The sequence below is a fragment of the Pleurodeles waltl genome, chromosome 1_2 (assembly GCF_031143425.1).
Source record: "Pleurodeles waltl isolate 20211129_DDA chromosome 1_2, aPleWal1.hap1.20221129, whole genome shotgun sequence".
NCBI lineage: Eukaryota > Metazoa > Chordata > Amphibia > Caudata > Salamandridae > Pleurodeles > Pleurodeles waltl.
In genome coordinates this window covers 371,783,180-371,807,698 of record NC_090437.1, presented here as the reverse complement: position 1 = coordinate 371,807,698, position 24,519 = coordinate 371,783,180, and positions in this window count along the sequence as shown.

Below are 24,519 nucleotides of genomic sequence, written 5' to 3'. Positions count from 1 at the left end.
CCCTTGAAATATTGACAGACCCTGAACATTTGTTATGTGCCCGTGTGAGACAGATTCTGTCTGTTTTTATAACAGCAGGACAGAGGAACAGGAGCTGGAACAGCTTGATGTTTTATTATCTCAACCAGGTGCTAAGCAGAGTGTCAAGGGATGCGCCAGGCTCCTTTATACAGCATGTCTCAAAGTTGTCACGACATTCATTGCAGTGTGCAAAATGTGAGACAATGCAACATAACACACTTGTGCATAAATGATGCTCTACTGACAATATTTGTATAATCATATTCATGTTGCATTAAACCTGGCAGTGCTCTTAGAGAGCGAAATGAGAAGTACAACACAACAGGTACTAGCAAATATGTTCCGGAATAATGATAATGGATACTTTTATTATTATCCCTATGATTATGATTATTATTATTTTTAGTAGTAGTAATAGTAATCTTAGTATTGATTGTAGTGGTAGTAGGAGTATTACTATTACCATAATTACGGGGAACATCTGGAACAACAACTTCTGAACAACAACGTCGTTGTTAACGCAAGCGGAACCATACTTGCGTTAACAACGACATCCCTTTTTCTCTGCCTTATCCACGCATGTGCTGAACAAAGCACATGCATGGTTAAGGCAGAGAAAAATGGAGTCAGCATTGGTAGAGGCGGTCAGGTAAGTGAGGCAGGGTTGGGGAGTAGTTTTTTGGGGTGGGGTGGATTAAGGGCTTGGGGTGGAGGGATGTCGGGGTAGTTTTTTTTTTTCCGGGGTGGGGGGATCGGGGTAGTTCTGGTTTTTAGGGGCAGGGGGATCGGGGCAGTTCTGTTTTTAGGGCCAGGGTGGGGGTCGGGGTAGTTTTGTTTTGGGGGTTGGGGGTCAGGGTGCTTTTATTTTTGGGGTTGGGTATCGGGGTAGTTTGTTTTTGGGACTGGGGGTCAGGGTAGTTTGTTTTTTGGGGTGGGGTGGGGGATCGGGGTAGTTTGTTTTTTGGGGGTGGGGGTCGTTGGTTTTTGGGGGTAAGGGTGGGGGTAGGGGTAGTTTGGTTTTTTGGGGGTGGGGGTCAGGATATTTTGGTTTTTGGGGTAGGGGTCCAGGTAGTTTGGTTTTGGGGGTGGGGGATCGGGGTAGTTTGATTTTTGGGGGTGGGGGATCAGGTTAGTTTGGTTGTGGGGGCAATTGGTTTTTGGGGTGGGGTAATTTTTATTTAGGGGCGGGTTAGTTTTATTTTTGGGGGTGGGTCGGTTGTTTTAGGGCGGGTGGGGGTTGGTTTTAGTACTCAGGGTGGATGGGGGTATCAGGGTATTTGTATTTTTAGGCCAGGTGGGGGGATGGCATGCAAAAACCACTCATGCCATTCCACACATGCCTTAACAACGTAAAATCGGTATAAAGGCATGCGTGGTAAAGGCATTCGTGAAAACAATGCAGTTGTTGTTCCGACTGCCTTGATCCGTCATGTGTGGTTGGCGCATGCATAGTTCCATCATACATTCCATAATTACTATTATTGACTTTAGCCCTAATTCTCAAACTGCACTTTGTAGTACATTTTGCACAAAACATACTACAAAATACTATTCACCAACTTACAGGCAGAGTTTATGCCTGCAGAGACCTCTTCCCCGACTGTAGAACCTCCATATTTGTTTTTGTAGTAAACATGGGAGGGTAGGGGCACTGCATGCAAAACGTTCCCTACTTACTACTGAAGGGGGGCATAGGGAGGAGGGGTCAGGCAGGGGTTTAGAGAGGAATGTCACTCTCCCACAAAGAGTAAGGCCCTGATTTATACTTTTTGGGGCAAAACTGCACTAACGCAGTTTTGCACCAAAAAGTTTAGCACAGACTTGCACCATTTCTGTGCACCATCTGGGTACCATATTTATGGAATGGTGCAAGCCGGTGCAAAGGGTAGGCTAGCATCAATAAAAATGACGTTAGTCAGGTGGGGCTGGCGGTATGGAAGAAGGGGGTTTTGCACCAAAAATGACTTTAGGCAGGTTAGAGTAAAAGAAAATGACTCTAAGCTGCCTAGAGTCATTTTCTGATGCAAAGCCATCCATACCACATTACTCCTGTCTTAGAAAAGACAAGAGTCATGCCCACCACCCCAATGGCCAGCACAGGGGACCAGGGTCCCCTGGGCATGGCCATTGCACCCAGTGCCATGTATGGGGCCCATTTCAGGCCCCCCTATGGCACTTTATATTTATCTGTGCTTACCTCGGATGGGGTCCCCCATCCTCCGCTGGCCCTCTGGTGTGGGTGGAGGTGTCCCTGGGGCCTGGGGAGGGCACCTGTGGGCTTATTCCATGGTGTTCCACCATGGAAATAGGCCCACAGGTTCCCTAGTGCCTGTCCTGACTCATGCGTTAAAAAATGGGGCAAAGTAAGCTTTGCTCCATTTTGTGACCCCTCCTCCCTCCCGTGCACTATTTTTGCACAGGAATATAAATATGGCGTTAAGGCCATAGAGTCATTTTTTGCACAGGAACACCTACCTTGCATCTCATTAAGGCAAGGTAGGTTTCCACGTCCAAACAATGACTCTAACTCAATGAATTTGGCACTAGACGGGTTTAGCGCCAAAGTATAAATATGGAGTTAGTTTTGCACTGAATTAGAGTAAAACAAAATGACACTAATTCGGTGCAAACAGGGTATAAATATGCCCCTAAGCCTATTGATAGTCACAAACAGTACTTTTAAAAATGGCCAAACACGATACTGGAAAATCCTCCCATTAAAAATAATGGAGGAAGGGACTTAAAAACACATTAGAATTAATGTTACATTAAATTATTGTTATTAAATGATTTAAAATATGCTGACTTTTATATTTATGCATTTAGTAATTTATTATAATACTTCTTTTTTAATATGATTTAAAAACTAAATGGAAAAGAAATTACAATGTAATCTATTTAAAAAAGTAAAGTAAAACTGTTTAATAAGTTTAGCATATTTTATTTTTTACTTTTTTTGTGTAACTTCTTATAAAATATTAGTCAAATGCTTACAATATAAATAACTATTGTTTCATTACTTGCTACACCTGGTAATCACAGTAATGATTGTTCCACCCTTCCCCAGCAGAAGCTCACTGCTACAACAAACAACCATAGTCAGACTGACCACATAAAAAAGGAATGGACACCCGACAACTCTTTTCCTGTCTTAGCTATGATGTTGAAATAGTTTGTTGGAGTTCCCCGTGCTTTGAGGAGGAAATATTTGGGCAGAAGTAGAGAGTGTGTTTACAAGGAAAACGATCAGCATTTTTTGTATGTCCAGGGTAGCCGTTATTTCTAGATACCGCCTCTTTCCTGATGTGATCCTAAATATGGTTGCTGGCTGGGAGCAGAACCCCGGGCCTGATGTATGACCGATTTGTGACTCACAAATCGGTCGCAGTTGGGTTTGCGAATGCAAAACCAGCCGTAAACGATGTATGACAAGCAGTCACAAACATGAAATTGCAATGTGAGTGGTTTGCGAGTTTCAAAAGAAGTGGTCAGAAAATGTGACTAGCATTTAGTGTACAAATGAGTAGCAGTTTGTGAGTAGTCGCAAAATGGCCTGTTTCCACATGCAATTTAACACCAATGCAAAATAGGTTGTAACTTGAACCAACCTATAAAACAGGGCCCAGAATGCATCAGGGGCCGCCCACAATGGCTGCCCTGTACATGATGGTTAGGAGGAGATGAATACAGGCTGTCCAGCAGAGAAGGCAGAGACACGAAAGGATCTTCAGGATCAGGCTGACCCTGTTTGAGAAGACAGAGGAGGGCATATTTCAGTAGCACAGGCTGAGTAGCAATGTGATCCTTGAGCTAGTTGCCACTCTAAAGCCACACCTTGAGAGCTGAACACAGCACAGAAATGCATTCCCCAACCATATCCAGGTCCTGTGCAGCTTACACCTATTGGCCAGTGGTAGCTACCAGCTTGTTATAGCATTGGTTGAAGAGATATCACAGAGTGCACTGTTGTGTTTTTCTAACAACCTCCTAGATGCCATGCTCCAACACGTATACCAGCACATCTACATGCCTAGGGACAACCAGGAAATGCAGCATGCCAAAACTGATGGGATTCCCACAAATTATTAGCTGCATAGACAGGACCTGTGTGCCCATATGTCCCCCATCCTATCTAGAATACATATTTTGGAACCATAAAAGCACACATTCCATGAACATCCAGTTGTGTGCAATACTCAGAACATCATCACAGACCTTCTAGCTAAGTACCCAAGGAGCATGCATGACTCATATATTCAGACACAGTGGCATATACCAGAAGGGCTCATATTAGGTGACTGAATGGCTGTGCACATAAATGTTTAGTTGGAAATATTTAGAATGTTATGTTTTATTAACCCACATATGTGTCTCTACAGGTGACAGTGCATATGCCCTGCATCCTTGGATCATGACACCCTACTTGACTCCCAACACTCCCTAGGAAAGGTGCTACAACATGGCACATAGGTGCACAAGGACTGTGATTCAACATACTTTTGGCCTCCTGAAGTCACAATTGCGGTGTCTACACTAAAGTGGGGGAGACTTGCAGTATGTACCTGAAACAGTGTGCAGGATAGTGGGAGCCTGTGCAATATTGCACAACACAGCCTGCAGGTGTTATCTACACATAGATATTTATGGATCTGAATCTCAAGATGATGACCCTGTTCCACCTGCACAACAGTCAGTTGAAGTAAGCAGAGCAGCAGTGGGAAGAAGGCGCAGGGAACAAATAGCAAGGCGTTATTTTGCACAGTGAGAAATCCACATGTACCCAATACCCTCCAAGAATGAAAAAAACAACAGTTGTTATTAAATGCCAAAAGACAACACTTTAATAACATGGTTGGCAAAAACAGGGCTGGACTCCTTGTCCTTCATGGTGCAATCTAAAATGTGCCTGCACATGTGCAGTTATGTCACCGCATGGGGGAACATAAAGGAAAACAAGACTGGCACAACGTCAGTCTGCAGTCACTTTTTAGCACTTTGTCACCCATGTGGGGTACCAGACGTAGTAGGTGCTGACTTGTGGCTCCTGCATCATAGGACATGTGGCTCAGCAGTAGACACACTGCTCAGGCTGGACAGTGCACTGTCTGCTGCTTCACCTGTTCCACCACTGGCAATGTTGGCAGTTTATATTGCCTCTACTGCTGCAGAAATCTGATGCAGCCCTCTGTAGTGGCCCATGTTCACCTGCAGGGCCAGAATGCATCTGCTATGTTGATTGTCTTTCCTGGGATAGCCTGCCAATATTCCTGTGAGGGCATCCAGTCTGGGAGCACGGATGTGCTCACAGCTCCTTAACAGGTGTCTGTCCTCTGCCATCTCCCTGTAGAGTTGGTCATGTGAGCCATTGAATGCATCCAATTTTGTAGTGAGGTCTGCCAGGTTGGCAGATATCTGCTGGGTGAGATTACCAAACCCCTGGGATATTTTCTAGCTAATAATGCTCATTTGTTTGTTTTGCAGATGCTGAACTCTCAACATGGCCTGCTCTATGTTTCCAGACTGGCAGCCGGTTCCGGCCTGGGAGCGTGCAGCCTGCAGCGCCTGCTCGTGCCTCTGGGCCCATTGGGTGTGGCGTAGACACCAGACCCTGATCACGGGATGCATCAAGGAGTGGTTTGATGTGGATCTGCTTTACCCACAATTTCTGCTGCATGGGATGGGGTAACAGCTGCACTGCCATGGGTCAATGATGTTCCAAGTGGACATAACCCTACACTTCCTCCTGCAGAGACTGGGTCTAGTACTCACGCTCTTCACATTCCCCTTCCTGCATTTTTCCTGGTGTATCTATTTTTAAAATGGGACACAAAATAACACGTATTTGTGAGACACGGCTCATTTGTTTAGATACAGTTACAAATACTGGTTGACAGTGTCTGCACTATTTCCGCACATGACTACATGTACCATAATTCACCAGTTGTGGTAGCTTCCTCATCAACATGGACCATGCAGGCATACATGTTTGAGGCTGTGTTGCATGCTTGTGGGCAGCAGGGTGTTTGTACCAGGTGGAAATCGAAGGGGATTTTCACTTACCAGTGGTTGTGGGAGGTGCAAATGTGTCCAGGGACTCAAATTCACAGACTGCTTCTGGCTCCGGAGTTGTTTCGGCCTCACCTCAGCAGCTATAGGGGGCGCCACATTGGATGGTCCGCTTCCTGTATCCTGAATGTCATGCAGCTGGGCTGCAACCTTTTCCTTGGCCCTGGAGCACAGGTCACACCACCTCTTTTTGATTTTCTCTATTGACCTGTCGGCCACTCCGAGGGCATAAATCTGGATCTGGATCTTCTTCCAGATTTTGCACTTATCTGCCTCAGGGACATTCTGAGACAGGCTCCCAAACAATTCCTCATGTTGGTCACAACATTTCTCCGTTAGGATGTCCACTTCCTTGGCAGAGAATTTCATTTTGAGTGTGCGCTCCTCAGTAGCTTTGCTCCCATGTTGGCTGGCCATTTTCTTTGTGGTGCAATAGAAGTCAGTAGTGTGGGCCTGTGCGGCTGTCATAGACCATGTACTGCTCCTCCTGTGCAGGGATCTCCAGGGAACCACTTCCTGTTTGGGGGTCCTTGCAGTGCACCAGGACGTGATTTTCCCCATTTTAACACTGCGGTCTCAATTCGTGATTCATGACCGCAAATTATGATCTGTGGTCGCCTTTTGTGATCCTCAGTCTCATTTTGCGATGTGACCAGTTTGCGAGTCACAATTTGATGGACGCAATTGTACCTGCATTAAAAATAGCAACTTGTACAATGCTAGTCTCAATATGACCCAAATTGTGAGTCACTATTTTGGACGGTCATACATGGGGCCCCTGGATTCACCTGCAGCCTGCTCCTAGGATATCTCACCCTATGCAAAAATACTAGCTGCACTTCATTTTATGGCCACTGGATCTTTCCAAAGGGTTTCCTGTGACAATGTTGACATCTCACATGCAAGCCAATCCTGATGTTTTCATTAGGCACTGAAATGCATCAATAGAAGAGTGCACCAGTTTACAGCCACAACACAGTAACTTGCAGAAAACTCAATAGTTGGCAAGGGAATGTTATGCTTTTGCTCAGTTTCTCAAGTGCTAAGTGCCACTGGATGTAACTAAGTGGCACTTTAGCCAGCACAACTTTTATGTAACAGACACCATTAGTACTCCATCAATGTGAATGATGTCTGTGTTGCCAGGGGCTACTGCACTGATGTGTATGTGTATACAGAATACAGCTACATGTTCCAGCAGTCATCTCTAACACATCATTTGAAAGTTGGAGATTTCGGTGACATGTGGCCCCTTGGTAAGTAACACCTAACACGGAGTCTGCATTTGTATCTGGGTTGCCATCTCAGTACTTATACTACAACACAATAAACAAACATGACAGTGATACACACTGCATGCAAATATGCATGCATAGTGAATTCAATTAGAATAGAAGGTCCTTGTTCAAAACTATTTATTTCTGGTGATCCCTGGTATGCTGTCTCTCCCCACCCTATAGGTGTCCAATGGCAGTATGTCAGGGGAGGTACAATAAGGCAAACGTACGTACAGGTGCCATTACTGAACATACTTTAGTCTCCTCAAGTCAATATTCAGATGTCTTGACCATACAAGTGGCCGCTGTTTTACTCCTTAGAAACTGTGTGCGAGATTGCTGTAGCTTGACAAGGCAAGCAAGGCTTACATGTAGATCTTGACCCTGATCAATGCCCTCATCTGGGTCACAAGCTGGACAGAGGTCGGATTCTGCAGGTTAGGGATTAGCTGGTCAACTAATTGTTTTCTTGAGCTGCTAGCTTGGTCACTACATACAGTCTGTCATCAATGAAGAAATGTTGGATATCTAATACACATTCATAAATATCATCCTGAGAAAAGTCTGTTTAGTTTGTATATTAAAATCAACTAACATGTTCTAACATGTTCTACTTAATATAAAAACAAACAAGCCCCAATATTATTACACTTATGTTGAGCAACACACAAGGACCTTAAACCACATGCTACACTCATTTTATAGTGGAAAGTTCCAAAAAGCATAAATATACACAAATATATTTGGTACATGACTCTTCCCTTATGTGAATTTATCACTGTCTCACATTAGGATGTACTTCTGTACTTGTATGTAGTCTCCGTCTTGCATGCAAAGCCTTAACCCCATGTGAGGAGGCATTGCACTTGAGGTGGTCATCTCCAGCTACCCCAGACAAATGGGAAAGAGGAAGTTAGTCATTTTGTTTTCATTCTGAGCAATCCTCTCCTCAGAGAAGAGTTTTGCTCCATCTTACTGTACCCTTGCCAAATCTTTCCCCCAACATGGTTAAAAGACTTGAAAAGAAGTCCCTCTATGTTTCTAAAATTGAATTGACCATAATCAATGAAGGGGTTGTAGTGATGTACCCCCAACTTTATAACAACCCTGATGCACAGCTGAGCAATGCAATGTGGGCCTAAATCTAAAGGGAAATCCTCATGTGCTGCAATGCAGTGGGTATCCACAATCGGTGGGAGAAGCTGTATCATATGATCTAGGATAACCTTCATCACTGTGCTTGAATAATGACTGTACAGGACTGTACCGGAGGGTCCTGAATGATGTTTAGAAGACCTTTCATGCTCAGGTGGAGGAGTTTGAGCAGCATAGAGACAGCAAGTACCTGATTATTTTTTATTTGGAACATAGGTGTGCATGGGTTTTGACACTACTGTCCTGTCGTGTTCACTGTGAACTTTCTCATAACCTTACTTGTTCACTTTAACATCTTTTGTGGTTTCTAAAAATTTGGATAGTTTTTATTTAGTAGGATATATGTGTGGATCTTGTTTTATTTGTCTTGACTACTAATTGTTTTTTGTCATTATGAAAAAGCTGAATTGTGTACGTTTGTCTTACTTCCTGTTTGCAATGTTTTACATTATAGGTTCACACACTTACTGATTAAATGTTGGTGGTCAACATATGTAAGCCATTTTTTTTTTTTTTTTTTTACATTTTTATTTATCATTTTGATAACAGCTATGCAGTTCAAGCATGAGAATAATATCACAGAGAAAGACAGACAATAGTCAGTACATTTCCATTATATCCGTGTCAATTACAAATTGCAAGCAAGGTAGGCAGGAGACATGAGTACAACAAACGTCACGTAGAGTGAATAGCGTGAGCATGGTGAACTCAACCTTGACTGGCATCACTTGACTCCTGGGATGTTGGAGGAGAAGTGGAAAGTGCAAGCAAATTATTTCTCAACCGTTGCCAGATATCCTTAGGTCTGGAACTCACAGGCTGCAAAGTGGCATACAATTCACTGTTTGTATCACAATGTGTGAGGCTGGCCGGCCAAGAGTGGGCATTAGGTGTATATTTGGAACCCCATTGGAGCATTATCTCCCGTTTAGCTAGCAGGAGAGAAAGCGCAGTGAGGCGTCTAATGGTCTTGGGTAGGTTGCCTGTGTAGCCAAGAAGGGCCACAAGTGGGTCGGGCTGCAGAGGCCAATCAACAATGGCTGACAATTTGTCAAACACCTTGCACTAAAAATAACTGATCCCAGGCCATATGTATAAAATCAGCGGTTGGAGAACTGCATTTGGGGCAAGCAGAGGAGCGGTTAGGGTCAATACGGGAAATATTTGTGGGCGTGATGTATATTCTCCTAAGAAATTTAAAGTGGATTAATTTATGACGTTGATTGGATGAGACAAACCCGGTCTGCACACAGCATGTGTCCCACACCTTCTGGGACAAGGGATGACCCAGATCGCTCTCCCAGGATTCCATGATGCGAGTGTCCATTATAGTAATAATGTTAATACAAGATGAATAAAGTTTGGATACCAAACGTGCACCTGAATCTGCAGTTACCACCAGGGTAAGAAGAGCGAACTCTGCAGGAGCCCAAGGATATGTGGTATAGCGCACCCATACGGCGTTCTACAGCCAGCAGAGTATAAAGTGTTGTAAGTGCGTAGCATCAGTGAATCGAATGTCAGTGGTGCGTAAGAATACGTGATCATCCAGGGGAATATCCCCTAAGGTGTCCAGATGGAAGGTGCGCCTCGTGCGTTGGACTAATGCCTCTCGAGTGATGGGTATAAATGGATAATTTATGAGTACCAAGGTGGGAGAGTAAAGCATGTTGCAATGAAGCACATGAGCAAGCCTGCGCCATGCCCAGCTGGTGGTAGAGAGATCTTGAATATCGTTACTATTTAACAGGACACCCCTTGGCAAAAGGGCATTCAGCAGGACAGGGGTAGAACGGTCTCTCTCCGAAATAGAATATGGGAGACGAGCATTTGGGTGATACCAATAATATGTGTAGTGGCACTGTGCCAAAAGGTAGTAGAGCTGGAAGTGCGGAACACCAAATCCACTGCGTTCATAAGGGAGAGTCAGGACCTCCCAGCAAATGCGTGGATGACAATGGGCCCATACCAGACGGGTAGTCAGGCCACGATGTTGCAGAAAAGGAATTTGTAAGCGGGATCAGAATGTCTAGAAGGAGATAAAAAAATTGTAGAAGGACCACCATTTTCAGTAGTGATATTCGCCCCGCCATGAATATCGGTAGTTTTACCTATCTGTCTACCTGGGCAGCAAATATCTCCACTGCAGGCCCGTAATTGAGCCACAGCACCTTCTCCCTGTTTCTGTGTAAGTGAATACCAATGTATTTCACTGAATCAGAGCACCAGCGTAAAGGGAACTCTGTCACAGGCGGATGGGTAGCATCAGTCAATGGGAAAAGCTCTGATTTAGCCCAATTGATATGGAGTCCTGAGAATGCACCACAACGAGTCACCTCCTCCAATATTGGTGCAAGGTTGAACTCTGGATAATGGACGAACAGCAAGATATCGTCTGTGTATAGCGATACCAGCAGCGGACCAGTGGTCCACTGCAGCCCTCTATGAATGTGACCCTCGCATTAATGGTGCACCAATGGGTTCATAGCCAGGATAAAAAGCAAGGGGAAAGGGGGCAACCCTGTTGAGTGCCCCTTGTTTCGGGGAAAAAAGGAGACAGCTCACCATTGAGCCGTATAGCTACAGTGGGCTGCAAATAGAGCGGAGAAATCAGTTTGTTATAGCCCCGGGGGAACACAAGTTTCTCAGGACTGCCTGTAGAAAAGGCCACTCGAGTGAGTTGAAAGCCTTCTCTGCATCTAATAACACGACCGCAGCTGGGACCTCAGGGGACACTCTATTGAGCACTGCAAATATAGTGCGCAGGTTAATGGAAGTGGAACGGTGCGGGATAAAGCCGGACTGAGCGGGAGAGATGATTGTCTCCAGCAAGAGGGATAGACGTGTGGCTATCATTATGGCAAAAATTATGTTGTCAAAATGAATCAAGGAGAGAGGGCGATAAGACCCATGAATTAAAGGATATTTACCAGGTCTTGCAACAGAACTGTGACCGCCTCTCTCATCGATTTCGGCAAAGCCCCAATCTCAAGGCCCTCTCAGTACGGTGAGAACTGAGAATGTCCTTAAATTGTTTGTAAAATACCCCAGTAAACGCATCCAACCCCGGGGCATGCATCCCGGCCAAATAATCTATTGCTTGTGATAGCTCTTCAACTGAGAAGGGCTCACAGAGGAATTGATGTTGGGTAAATGACAAATAAACCATATCGATTTCGTCAAGATAGTCCTGAAGTGTCGAACCTGAGGGTTCAGTTCTCGCAGTATAAAGACTGGAGTTATATTTAAAGAACTCCGCCAGGACCTCAGTGGTGCTGATGTCCATGCTGCTGTCAGATCTCAGAATTTCAAGTATATGGGATCCGGGACAAGATGGTCGGATTAATCTGGCAAGTAGTCTCCCGGGCCTATCTCCCTCCCCGTATCTACGGGCTTTAGTATAGCTGCTCATGTATTTCACCTCATGCTCTGCTAAGTCATTGAACTCCTCAAGCAAAAGTCTATGAGGACCCAGTTCAGAGGCAGCCTCGGCATCAGTGGATTCACGGTCAAAGCCAGCGAGCTGTGTCTCAACCCGGGCAAGACCACTACGTATGTCACGCAAAACACCAGCATGTGTTGAGATACAAACTCCTCTCATATATGCCTTGAAGGCATCTCAGAATACCGCCCAAGTATCCACTGATCCAACATTCTATTTAAAAAAGTCAAGTACTGATTCGCGCAAAGAGGAACAGAACACTGTGTCCAACAATGCCATTTCCGAGAACCTCCAGAATTTTCTGCAGCTGCTGACCTCAGGTATAGAGAGAGATAATAATACTGGGGAGGGGGTCAGATAGCGTCTGCCAGAGATGCTGAACCACCGTGACCCACCGCGCAGCAGCACCCGCGAGGAGCCAATAGTCTATGCGGGCCCAGGTGCTGTGCAGAACGGAAAGTATATGCCAATGCACAAGAGCCATGTGGCTGCCATGGGTCGTGAAACACAAAAGCGGAACAGACATCTTTCAACGCCCTAAGGGAGTGGAGCTTAGAGGACGGGGCATGAGGAGTGGTATCCAACGTCAAATCTATTACTAAGTTGATGTCCCCGTCTAGCAGAATATGATCTGTGTCAGAACGATCAATATGGGAATAAATGTCTAGGAAAAATTCAGGGGCTTCAATATTGGGTGCATACACGGTGATTAACAAAATTTTGCACTTCTCTAGCAGCCCCTAACCATCAAACATCTACCCTCAGAGTCCACCCGGCTCGATAGTGGCTGAAAAGGCACAGACTGAGGACTAGAATACAAACCCCACAGGAGTAGGTGCTATAACTCGTAAAGTACCAGTGTAGGCCCCAGGTGGTGGCAAATGAGGGCGCTGTCCCAGCCACAAGGTGCATCTCCTGCAGGTATGCAATCTGCACCACATGCCTGCGGAGGTAGTATAGAACCATTCTGCATTTACGGAGATTATTTAGACCACGTACATTCCAGGACATGAAAAAAGGTCCCAAGGCATTTGTGTGTGAGGAGGCCACCAATCCTCCGTGTTGATCATGTGTTGATCATGTGACGTCATCTTCATAAACTATGTAAATGGAAATGGACTGCATTGCAAAACAAAATAACATAACAGTGCATAAATTGAAAACAAAAAACACCCTTCCCACCACCTACAGCCAGGCTACTATAACCAGGCGAAACCCATAGGACCCTAAACAAAGAACAAGAAGAATAAGAAAAGGGATCATAGTATAAACCATGGGAACATGGCACAGCAACAACAGGAATCTCCCCCAACGCAAATAAACTTGACATTGCAATATGAGTGAAAACGGCCCAAAAGTGACATAGTAATAAACCAGTGAAAAGTCATAGACTGTGGTAGGGGGTGGCATTCAAAGGATAGCCAAGCATGGTCATAAAACCGATGGCGGTGTGGGGTCAGAAGACTCATCTAGTTAGGCAAGAATAGCTCCATGCTAGAGGGAGGACCCACATCAGGATCATTGTTACCACATGGAGAGTCATGAGGCAGGCCGGTCAGCCGAGGACACTGCTTGCAAAACGACATGGTCTTGTTAGGATTTTCAAAGAACACCGTTTTGCTGTTGGCCTCAACCCTCAAACGGGCTGGATAGATCATGCCATAACGAACACCAGTTTTACGAAGTAATGCTTTGACTTTAGTGAATTTCTGCCTGACCTCCTGCTCCGTGGGGGTAAAATTGGGATAAAGGTACACTGTGGCACCCTGGTACAGCAAAGAAACCTTCTCTCTGCGAAATTCAGCAGACGGGCAATGATCAAGCGGGCAGGAGCCCCTGGGGGCGGTCTGGGGCCAAGGTCTGGTGTGCTCTCTCCACCACAAAAGTTGAGATGAAGTCCTGGTGCCACAATAAATAAATCAGCAGCTTCTCTACAAATAAGTCAAGCCGGGCAGTGTTGGTAGAGTCAGCAATACCGGCAATGCGATGTTGCAGCGCCCCGGGCCTCTAAGTCTTCATTCTTTATGGTCACAGTATTTAGCCTCCCCTCCACCTTCTCAAGACGCTTACGCAGTGACACAGCATCATCCTCAATGGCAGATATTTGACCCTCTGCACCCTCCAGGTGTGTTTGTTGTTTGTCCAGGCGACTGCTCAAATGTTCGAGTCTGGTGATTAGAGAGTCAAATCTGTTGTCGATATTGCAGAACCCAGCCCTTAACTCCAACAATATGGCCTCCGTCCCCAACGATCGATCACCAACCCGGTCACTCAGGACCCCCTCCGGGTTCTGTAGTGGGGCTGTGGCCATGTCTGCTTGCTGCTTTTTCTCAAACTGGAGTCTCTGTTGTTTTGGGTCACCACGGCTCATGGCCATCCGTAGTCACTCAGCAGCACTCTACAGGTCCATTGGTGAGCCACGGAGCAGCCAGCAGTATCCTAAAAAAGCGATTGATGCAATTATGACCACCGCAGCCAAACCCCACCAAATCGGGTGATATGTGCCTCAGTGAACCCCCCATTAAACGGAAGTCCGTCAACAGTGCAATGTACAGGAGGCACAAACAACGGGCCTTCCGGTCCACCTAAATCTGTGTCAATAAGGCCTCCAACTGGTCAATCCAAACACCCATAAGTTCTAGTGCGAACCAGGGTATACCCACCACAGGGGGTCAGCAAAGTGTCAGTGGAGAGGAGGGGGAAAGCTGTCCCTGGACCGCCGCGCAGCTCTCCAACTTATTCCAGCCAGCTGCAACGTGGGCCGAAACAGGCTGCAACAGCATGGCAAGCCGCAAGGCCAAGCGGCAAGACAGCCCGCCACTCCCAGCGGCGCCGCGCTATCCAGGGAGGGCGCCGCTACCAGTCGTCCCTCAGGCGGTGTCATACCACTGGGATGCCCAGCCACCTCAGGCTCGCCCGAGACCCCTGTTGCCTTGGGGGCTCTGAGGTGCGTAGGCCGACAGACGCGGCCCGCGGTGGGTAGCGCAGCCGCGCCCCTCAAAAGTGTTGCAGTGGTCCCCTCTTTAGTGCCCCCCCAACTCCTCACCACAAAGCAGGCATACTCTGGCCTATTGGAGGTACCGTGTGTCTTCAATCGGCAGTAGTCGGGGAGCCTCCGTCAGAGCTTCAGAGCCACACATCCATTGCGGGTGATGGCTTGGCCACGCCCCAACATGTATAAGCCATTTCAAAACTCCATTTACAATGTTTTGTAGGCAGGTGGCAAAAACATTTCCTTGAAAAAAATGGGGTGTATAATCTTTTGTGAACTTAATTTTGTGTTTGTGACTAATGATTTTTCACCTTTCTAAAAGCTTACTTAACGTTGCATGTACTTAGCAAAGCTAATAAGCCACCTATATTGTAAAGTAGCAATCTAATGGATTTCTGATTCACATCATCTAATTTTGAAAAAACAGGGTAGTGAGTAGTTTGGTAAAGTGTCCATACTATCAGGTATGATTATAGAGACATGCATTACTTACCTAATGGTTTACTAAAGTATATTGGACCATATTTAAGAAAAAGTGGTGCATCAGCTATGATGTGCCACTTTTCTCGGGCATCACTACCGGCACATAACGACACCATAGTTGCGCCGTACTTATGATACAGTGCACCATGGTAGTAGTTATCACAATAGTGTCAACACTTTTTAAGCTATTGCGGCTCTGAACTACACTAGCGTCCAAAAATGTTACGCTAGTGCAGCAAAGTGTAAGGAGACCCATAGGTTATGATGGGAGCATCATTTTAATGCCTGTCCTTGAGCAGGCGTTAAAAATGATGCCAAAAATGTAGCAGTGAAATCTTTTAAATTTCATTGTGCCATTTTTGTGGGCCTCTGTTGGAAAATGGGTTATTGGTAAGGGCAGGTAAGTACCAACACTTAGCAATAGGGCACTAACATCCACTTAGGTCCAGTTAGGTCTCAATGAATTAAACCCAGCTCAACCCTTCGTAGCTTGGCAACGAGCCACAAGTCTTAACTTATGAGACAAATGTGTAAAGCATTTAAAAATCACAAAACAGTAAAAAAGTGAAACACGAAACACAATAAAATTCCAACAGCAAGTTATAAAACTAGAATATATTTTTATCTTTAAAATTACACCAAAATGACTAAAATTGGATAAGGAGAACCGGAGATGTGATTTTTTAAAGAATTAATGTTTTTTAGCGCTTAGTAACTAATAGCGCCAATCTGGTCATCTGGTCGCACATTAACCAGGCCAAAGTCAAAGTCTGAGGCCAACCGCAATGGAGCCCTGCTTGGCTACAGCTCGTGGGAGGCCACAGTCAAAAGTTTACCTTCGGACTTAGCCGTTTTCTTGAAGATTTTCTTCAGCGGGACCAAGTCGCCAGTCCAATCCGACCTCCTCGAATTCTTCCTCGAATACACATTGAGGTAGCCCTTGGTGGAGATTTTTACCTTCGGACTTAGTCATTTCTTCAAGATGAAAATCCTTTGACCAGGGCAAACCTGAATCTTGATCCGACATCCCTGGAGCCCTCTTCGGATACACTGCCTGGTAGGTCCCGGTCAACTTCCTGCGTTCGGACTTAGTCACTTTCAGAGATTTTCTTTACCGGGACGAACCTGCAAGTCAGGCCGGGATTGCGGTTGAGGCAAGCCGGCTAGAGTTACCTCAACTGGTCAGTCCCTTTATGGAGCTTTTTTCCAAAAGTTCTCCAAACTTCTGGATCTTCTTCCAGGTGTTCCTTTAAGGCTCACCCCAAGGTTCCAGAAGCTCTGAGATTCTCCTTGAGGGTGCAGACTACAAATCCCAGAATGCACCTGGCGCAAACTCCTTTTTGCCCACTGGACAGTGATCAGCTGGTTGATTTCTTCAGGAGATGGTGCAGGGGACTCTGGTTAGCACATTTTCACCTGTAGCAAACAGGGAGTCCCTTCTTGAACCAGTTGAAGCCAGGCAAAGTCCTTCTAGCGGTGAAGCCCAAGTGTGCAGCTGGTGAAGTCCTCCAGAGTGCCGTGTCCAGGTGCAGGTCAGGGTTCTTCTGAAGTTCTTCCTGGTAGGGATCTGGAAGGGATCTGAGGTATGGGTGCAGGATTGCCAATTTTATCCTTGCTCCTCAGTGAAAAACAGGGGGGGGGGTCCTGGTTCTCCAATCAGGTGCTGGATCCTTCCCCCTGTGATAACCACTTCTGGGAAGTGTGGCAAAAATAAATCACAGGGAGCAATATTCCTCAAAAATCCATTATGGCTGAAAGTGACTTTTGGAGGTTACATCTGGCTGTGCCCACCCACTGGTGTAGCTAAAAACCTAAAACACACCCTTCTCCTGCCCTCTCCTAATCTAATCAGGGGGGCACCTAATTGTCTGGGTTTGCAGGATGTGATGGAGGTGCTGGGTTGCTCCAAGTGTCCTTCCCTGCCTTTGAAGACCAGTTTGGCAGCCCTCCCCCTTCCTGCTTCTCCATCTGCTGAGGGAAGGTCTCCTCCTCCAGGCACATCTCTTTGTGTTGAGCCAGGCCACTTCACACCTCATCAAGCAGCCTGGCCAGGCTGCCAGAGACTGGCCAATCAGAGCAAAGCAGCAAAAACACTGCAGGGCTGAAGTTGCCAACTTTTCAGGTAAAGTTTAAAACTCTTTACCTGAACAAGTTATATTAAATCCATCAACTGGAAGTTGTGGGATTTATTATCACAATTAATTTGATACCAAACTTGAGGTATCTGTTACTTAATGGGACTTTTAAAATTAAAATAAAGTCTCCCCATTCTAGCCTTTGGAGGCCATTCACTACAATGAGGGAAAAACAAATTTGGCTGTTTTACCTCACGAGGGCATATGAGACTATTTGTATAAGGTCCTTGCGTATAGTTACATGGCACTCACCCCAAGGGGCACATAGGTCCCACTATAGGGTTGACTCATATGTAAAAATAGGGTAGTTTAATACTTTGGAAGTACTTTTAATTCCAAAGTCGAATTTACATGTAACTTTAATTTAAAAGCAGCCAGCAAGGCAAATGACATAGGGCACTTCAGCAGTGCACATATGGGGGCACTACCTATGCTGGGGTCCCTAAACCTACATGCCCTACCATATACCAGGAACGCATAGGTATGTTGACTTAGTCAATTATAATTAGCCTAATCTGCATACTCATTTTATACCGAGCACAGGCCCTGGGACTGGATAGCAGTACCCAGGGCCCCATCAGAGTCTGGAAAACACCAGCAAAAAGTTAAAAATGGGGGCAATAGGTCAGGGGGCAGCTGCAATCAGCCCTGTTTTCCCACAGCCTCCTAGTGCAGGAACCCCCCCATGCATACATTATGCCTGACCCAGGCATAATGTGGTGCAAGAGTTTACAAAGTGGGGCAATGCATGCATTGAGCCACTTTCTAAAAATGGTGCAACAGAAAAGCCAGTTTAGTGCCACCTTAGCATAAGAAATGATGGTATGGTGGTGTTAATGTGGCACTAGGAGGTCTTAAATATGCCACATATTTTTTAATTCCTTTTCAGTCGACCAGTCCAGTCATCCAACAACACAGCCAGACCAGAGGCAAAAACAGAGATCCCTGGCTTCGAAGCAGGCATGTTGGCTTCCTGCCACTAGTGAGAGGAAGAGAACCCAACATCAGCAAGAGTAGTGTATCTGCCCGGAGATTTCCTCTATCTTCCACCGGGAGACTCCATGCAGGGTTTGAACAGTCTGTTGGAGGGCAGTGGGTGTGGGCACCACAAGCCAGGGAAAGGAAAATGTAGGTTCCCCTCCTAGCAGTGAACAAAACAATATGTGGTGTCTCTAAACAAGGCCGGAACACCATCAGCGCCATCTGGCCTTGCCCACAGGCCTTCTGTGACTCTGCATACCCCCATTTCATCAGAACCTGCATCTCCACTCCCTGCATCTACTTCCCCTCCAAGTGTCTGCTTGGAAGAACAAGGTTCAGGGGACAATTCTGCCACTAACTCCACATACACTTCTTGTGATGCCCAAACTCTTCCAATTGAGCCTGTGCAAGTCTCTTCAGTGAAGGTGGTGATGATGTTAACTGTAGAGACTCATGGACCTCTCTCCCAAGTCTTCCAGGACTAGTGATGTAGAGGCTCATTGGGCGCTCTCTTGAGTCTTCCAGGACTTAATGAGAGTAGTCTGGAATGCTGCAAGAGACACATTTCGGATAGTACAAACTTTACCTGGAGCCATCAGCTGTTTGAAAACATCTACAATGTGTCATCTGCCTCCCCAACTCACCCCATCTCCTATTCCCGTTTCCCAGTAAATCTTTCCTCACTGTTTCCCCTGTTACTCCTTGTGTTCTTTCTTCCATGGGCTGACTGGTCCTGCATCAGCCAGCTATGTTACGCCTACATTTGAAGATAATTTGACTTTAATAGTCAAAACAAAATGGGAATGATCAGTGATTTGATCAGTGAGTTGGACCAATTGATCCACATCCTCATCCTCAACCAGCTTCTGCTCTTTGTCCTCCTTCTCTTGTTCTTGAACAGTGCTGGCTGCAGATATTGCTGCATGGAAGTGGATCAGATTCTCTCCTGTGATTGCTATATTATCTTAACATATGGTAGGAAGGTTTGATCCATTGATGATAATTTCATATCTTTACAATGGGAACTCACTAGATTTTGTCACAGAGATGAATGTTTTGGAGATTCCCATGATGTCTTCTACTGAACATCCTGCCCTTATAGCTGTATTTTAAAAAAGAATGTCTCAATCTAGCACCTGGAAAGGGAAGTTGTACGTTGAATTGGTATAGCAAATCCTGATAATTCTTAATGAACACAAAGCAGATGTATTACAGAAACATATAGAGAAGCTTAGACACCATCATGAAATGCTTTAAGCATTTTTAAAATACTTTCTAATAAAAAAACAGAGTGTTATCGATAGTCAAAATTATGAAATGTAGAAGTTAAGAATATAGGTTCCCAAACTTACCTGATGGACGGATGAAGAGTATATAATTGCTGCTGCCTGGATGGTCCCCGGTGTCCTAGTTGATGTTGATGTTTTTCAAGGTTGACACACCAGCTGTTTAATAACAGATGCTGGCAGTAGTGAAAGGGATACATAGATGGGAAAAATAGTCATTGCAAATCAAACAAGAAGTTGCTAGGTACATGCTTTGATTAACCATTTTGACAGAAACACCAAATGATAGTAGGCCACCTTGAACAAGGCTTAACATAACTTGTACTCATTGTCAAAATTCTGGAACAAATAAAAATCAATACAAATATGTGAAACAATATTTTGGCATATTGAACATGTTGACAATGAATAAAGCAAGATATAAAAGCCTTGTGAAAAGGAGCGCTTATAGAACCAAACAGTGTCAACAATGTATCTGCTGTGTGCTGCTAGTCCTGGTGTGAAAGCACTGCCAGGATCAGAAGTTGCTGGAGTGGCAGTTGGTGGATGGAGCAACAAATCAGTGCCGAAATAAATTAAGAAAATAAGCATTGCCATCTATTACTGTAAGTATACGTGACAAGGCTAATTTTTAGTCCACTTTATAGACATAGCTGAATATATACCGCCATTTCATGCAGATTTAGATAAAACATACGCTTCTTGTTTTCATTGGTGCATACTGGTCTTTGTATGTGTTTTGCGTTGCAAGACCTGCGTTGTGTATTGCCCTGCTGCAGTTTCCCAGATGTCTACCACAGCTGAAGTATTTACTCTGGCTGTATAAGGAGAAGTAACAATACATAAAATAAACACCACATTAAAAAAATTATCACTATTTATTACTACTACTGGTACTCTGAAGTAACTATAACTCGCAACCCCAACATGCACAGCTTTCTTATTAATAATTTTACAACAAATTTTGCAGTGATGTTATCAGTGATGTCATAAAAGATGTAATGAGTGATTTAATATATAGGGCATTAGCAGTTCATGGTGAGGGTGCAAGTTATAGTTACCTTAGGGCACAAGTTTTCGGTACTTGAGATAACTCTTGCTATAACTGCTGAATTTCCATAGGTTTGTTTGTGTAAATGTGAACCTAACTATATTGTCCCTGTCACCTTTAGTTTTTTAGTGAATTTCTACGATGTGTTTTAATTTTATTTCCTAACTATAATGTTTCTGTAACCTTTGGTTTGTTTCGGAGAATGGCTTTTTTTTTTTAACCGATGGTCCCTCTCCCTCTAATATTTAATGGATGGAGGGATGTGGAGGTCCACTGGGCCAAAATAGGCCTGGGGGCCAGATGTGCACCCTCCGACCATTATCACTATTATACTGCTCAAGGGACCTGGCCCACATGGGGGGCATATACAAAGCAAGCGCCAAAGCCAGCTCGTCTTATTCCAGATTCAGGATTCTCCACAAATTCATGGTAATATAAAAAAATAAAGGAGCAAATGTAGTCATTTTTTGTACACTAATGTGTCGTTGGAAGGCCAAAAACACCAAGCCATATTTACAAAGTGCAGCAATGCCTCCATTGCGCCACTTTGTAACCCCTTGCACCACGTTATGCCTGCACCAGGCATAATGTATGCAAGGCGGCGTTCCGGCACTAGGGGGACCGAATAAATGGCACAAAGAAAGCAAAGAAATGTATTTGTGTCATTTTTATTGGCATTTTGTTAATGCCTGCTAAAAGCAGGCATTAAAAAGAGGGTCCCAGTGGGCCTCTGGTTGCTTTGCACGATTAGCGTAATCATTTTTTACGCTAATCCTCCAAAGTGCCGGACTAGCGTCAAATATTATGATGCTGGTCCCCCTGACTACCGCCATGGTGCGCTGTATTTTAAATATGGCGCACACCTGGTGGCATTAGAGAGGCACTAAGGGGCACAAGAAACGTGGCACTGCACTGAGTGCAGCACCACTTTTCATAAATCTGCCCCAAAATGTGCTTTGTCCCTGACAGGGTTGCTGTGGGACTCACTACGATGCCTGGTGGGGTCAAGGTTTTCCAACTCTGCACCCTTTTGTTTTTTTGGCATGTTTTGGGGGGGGCTCTGTCTCAGTCCTGAGTCCACTAGATGGCTGCCAAAACTTCCTGGTTGAATTGTTGGTAGCCAATCAGAGTCATAGCCCCAGTATTTTATTTTCTAATTCTTTTCATAACTTCAAAACAACTGAATGGATATGCAGCAAATATCAAGAAGCACTCTTTGTGGACCAAGATCTAGCTGTCTGCCAAATTTGCTGTAATTCCATTCCGTTCAGGGGTTCAGGCTGTAGGTGTGTCTAAAAACTGTGCAATTTTATGAATTAGACAAAAGCGCATTGGCAGAGGCATGAGTTATAGTAACCTTGTAACTTGAGATAACTATAACTGGTGAATTTCTGTGGTTGTTGGAGTTTAAAAGGTTATGTTGTTATTAAACATCTCACCTAACTATAACGTTACTGTAACCTTTGTTTTATCAGTGAATTATTATATATATATATATATATATATATAGAGAGAGAGAGAGAGAGAGCACAAATACTGAGGCACTTCAGTTCAAACCCATCCAAGCATTTATTCACAATTTAAAAAGCAGCTCCCACAGAGTCCTCCTGACGCATTTCGGCTGTAATGCCTTAATCATAGGAGAGTAGTTACAGGTGTCCACAAAGCCAGTGCTTTTAATTGTGACCCATGTGACTTGATAATCACCAACTACATTTCCCATAGTGCACCCTGATATTACATCCTTTTAGCTGCAGAACTCAATCTTAATCATGCTGGCATAGTGTAAAAAACACCGCAGTTACAGTCCATGTTCTTCATAGTGCACTAATTTGTAGAGCTGTTGTTCTTCTGATAACCATTCAACAACTGTCAGGAAGCTTTAGAACTGCTGGAAGAGAGGTAAAATACATCTCCTCTCAATCCCTTGCTCACCCCCATATTTCAATGTCTTGGTTAAGTGACATGTAGAAAGGCAGCAAGCAGATAGTGCCCCCACAAATTAATTCCCACACAAGAGCAAACTTCGCAAGGGGGTCACTGAACCTGCAGGGCAGCCTCAGCTCCAAGGACAAAGGCCCAGTTTTATACTTTTTGAAGCAAACCTGCGTTAGCACAGGTTTACGTCAAGAAGTATAGGCCGGCTAGAGCCATTCCAGGACGCCAGACAGGCACCATATTTAAGGAATAGCGCAAGCCGGTGCTAAGGCACGGGTAGTGTCAAAATAAATGATGCTAACCGGGTAGGGGAGGCGTAGGGATAACTGTGTGCTGCGCGTGAAAGAATGGCACTAGTCAGATTAGAGTTAAAAAAATTACTCTAACCTGACTAGTGTCATTTTTTTGATGCACAACCCCCATGGCCATGACTTCTGTCTTAGTAAAGACATGAGTCATGTCCCCCAGCCCAGTGGCCATGCCCAGGGGTCTTTTGTCCCCTGGGCATGGCCACTGGGCACAGTGCCTTGTAAGGGGGTCCAAGTTAGGCCCCACCACGGCTCTTTAAAAAAAAAATCTAAAACACTTACCTGGACTTACCTGGGATGGGTCCCCCTATTCTTAGGTGTTATCCAGGTGTGGGTTGGGGTGGATGGGGGTGTCCCTGGGTGCAGGGAAGGGCATCTTTGGGCTGTTTCCATGGTCTCTGGCCATGGGAAATGGTCCACAGGTCCCCTAACGCCTGCCCTGACCCAGGCATTAAATAATGGCTCTAAGCATGCTTAGCGCCCTTATTAAAGGCACTCCTCCTCCCGTGTGTGATTTTTGCATGGGAGGATAAATAAGACGCTAGGCGAGTCATTTTTTGCCTGGGAATGCCTACCTTGCATCTAATTGCCGCAAGGTAGTTTTCCGCAGGCAAAAAATGATGTTAGCTCCAATATTTTGACGCTAGATGGGTCTAGCGTCAAAGTATAAATATGGAGTTAAGTTTGCGCTGGATTTGCATACAAAAACTTTGCAATTCCGGCACAGAGTATAAATATGCCCCAAAGTATCCGGTTCAACATTAAATAGCACAAAATACTGAGGCACTTCAGTTCAAAACCATCCAAGTATTTATTCACAATCTAAAAAGCAGCTCCCACAAAGTCCTCCTGACGCATTTCGACTGGAATGCCTTAATCATAGAAGAGTAGTTACAGGTGTTCACAAAGCCAGTGCTTTTAACTCGTGGCCCATGTGACTTGATAATCACCAACTACATTTCCCATAGTGCACCATGATTTTACATCCTTTTTACTGCAATATTCAATCTTAATCATGCTGGCATAGCGTAAAAAATACCCCAGTTACAGTCCATGTTCCTAATAGTGCACTAATTTGTAGAGCTGTTGTTCTAATTATAATCATTCAACAACTGCCAGGAAGTCACAACTAGATAGTTATAGTTAGGACCTAGTTTCTATAGAAAGAGCGGCAATAACTTTGGCGCTGCTTGACAAATCTTCAGAAAATTTTCAAAACTTAGACTTTGTGAACTTCAGCTTTTGTCTTGAAAGATTCAGTGTGATCGGTCAAGCGGAGGCCAGGAAAAATGGGGGTCCCAAAACATGTTTTTCCCATAGGACCTTTAGACACGCCTACAGCCCGAACCACTGAACGGAATTACACCAAGTTTGGCACAAAGCT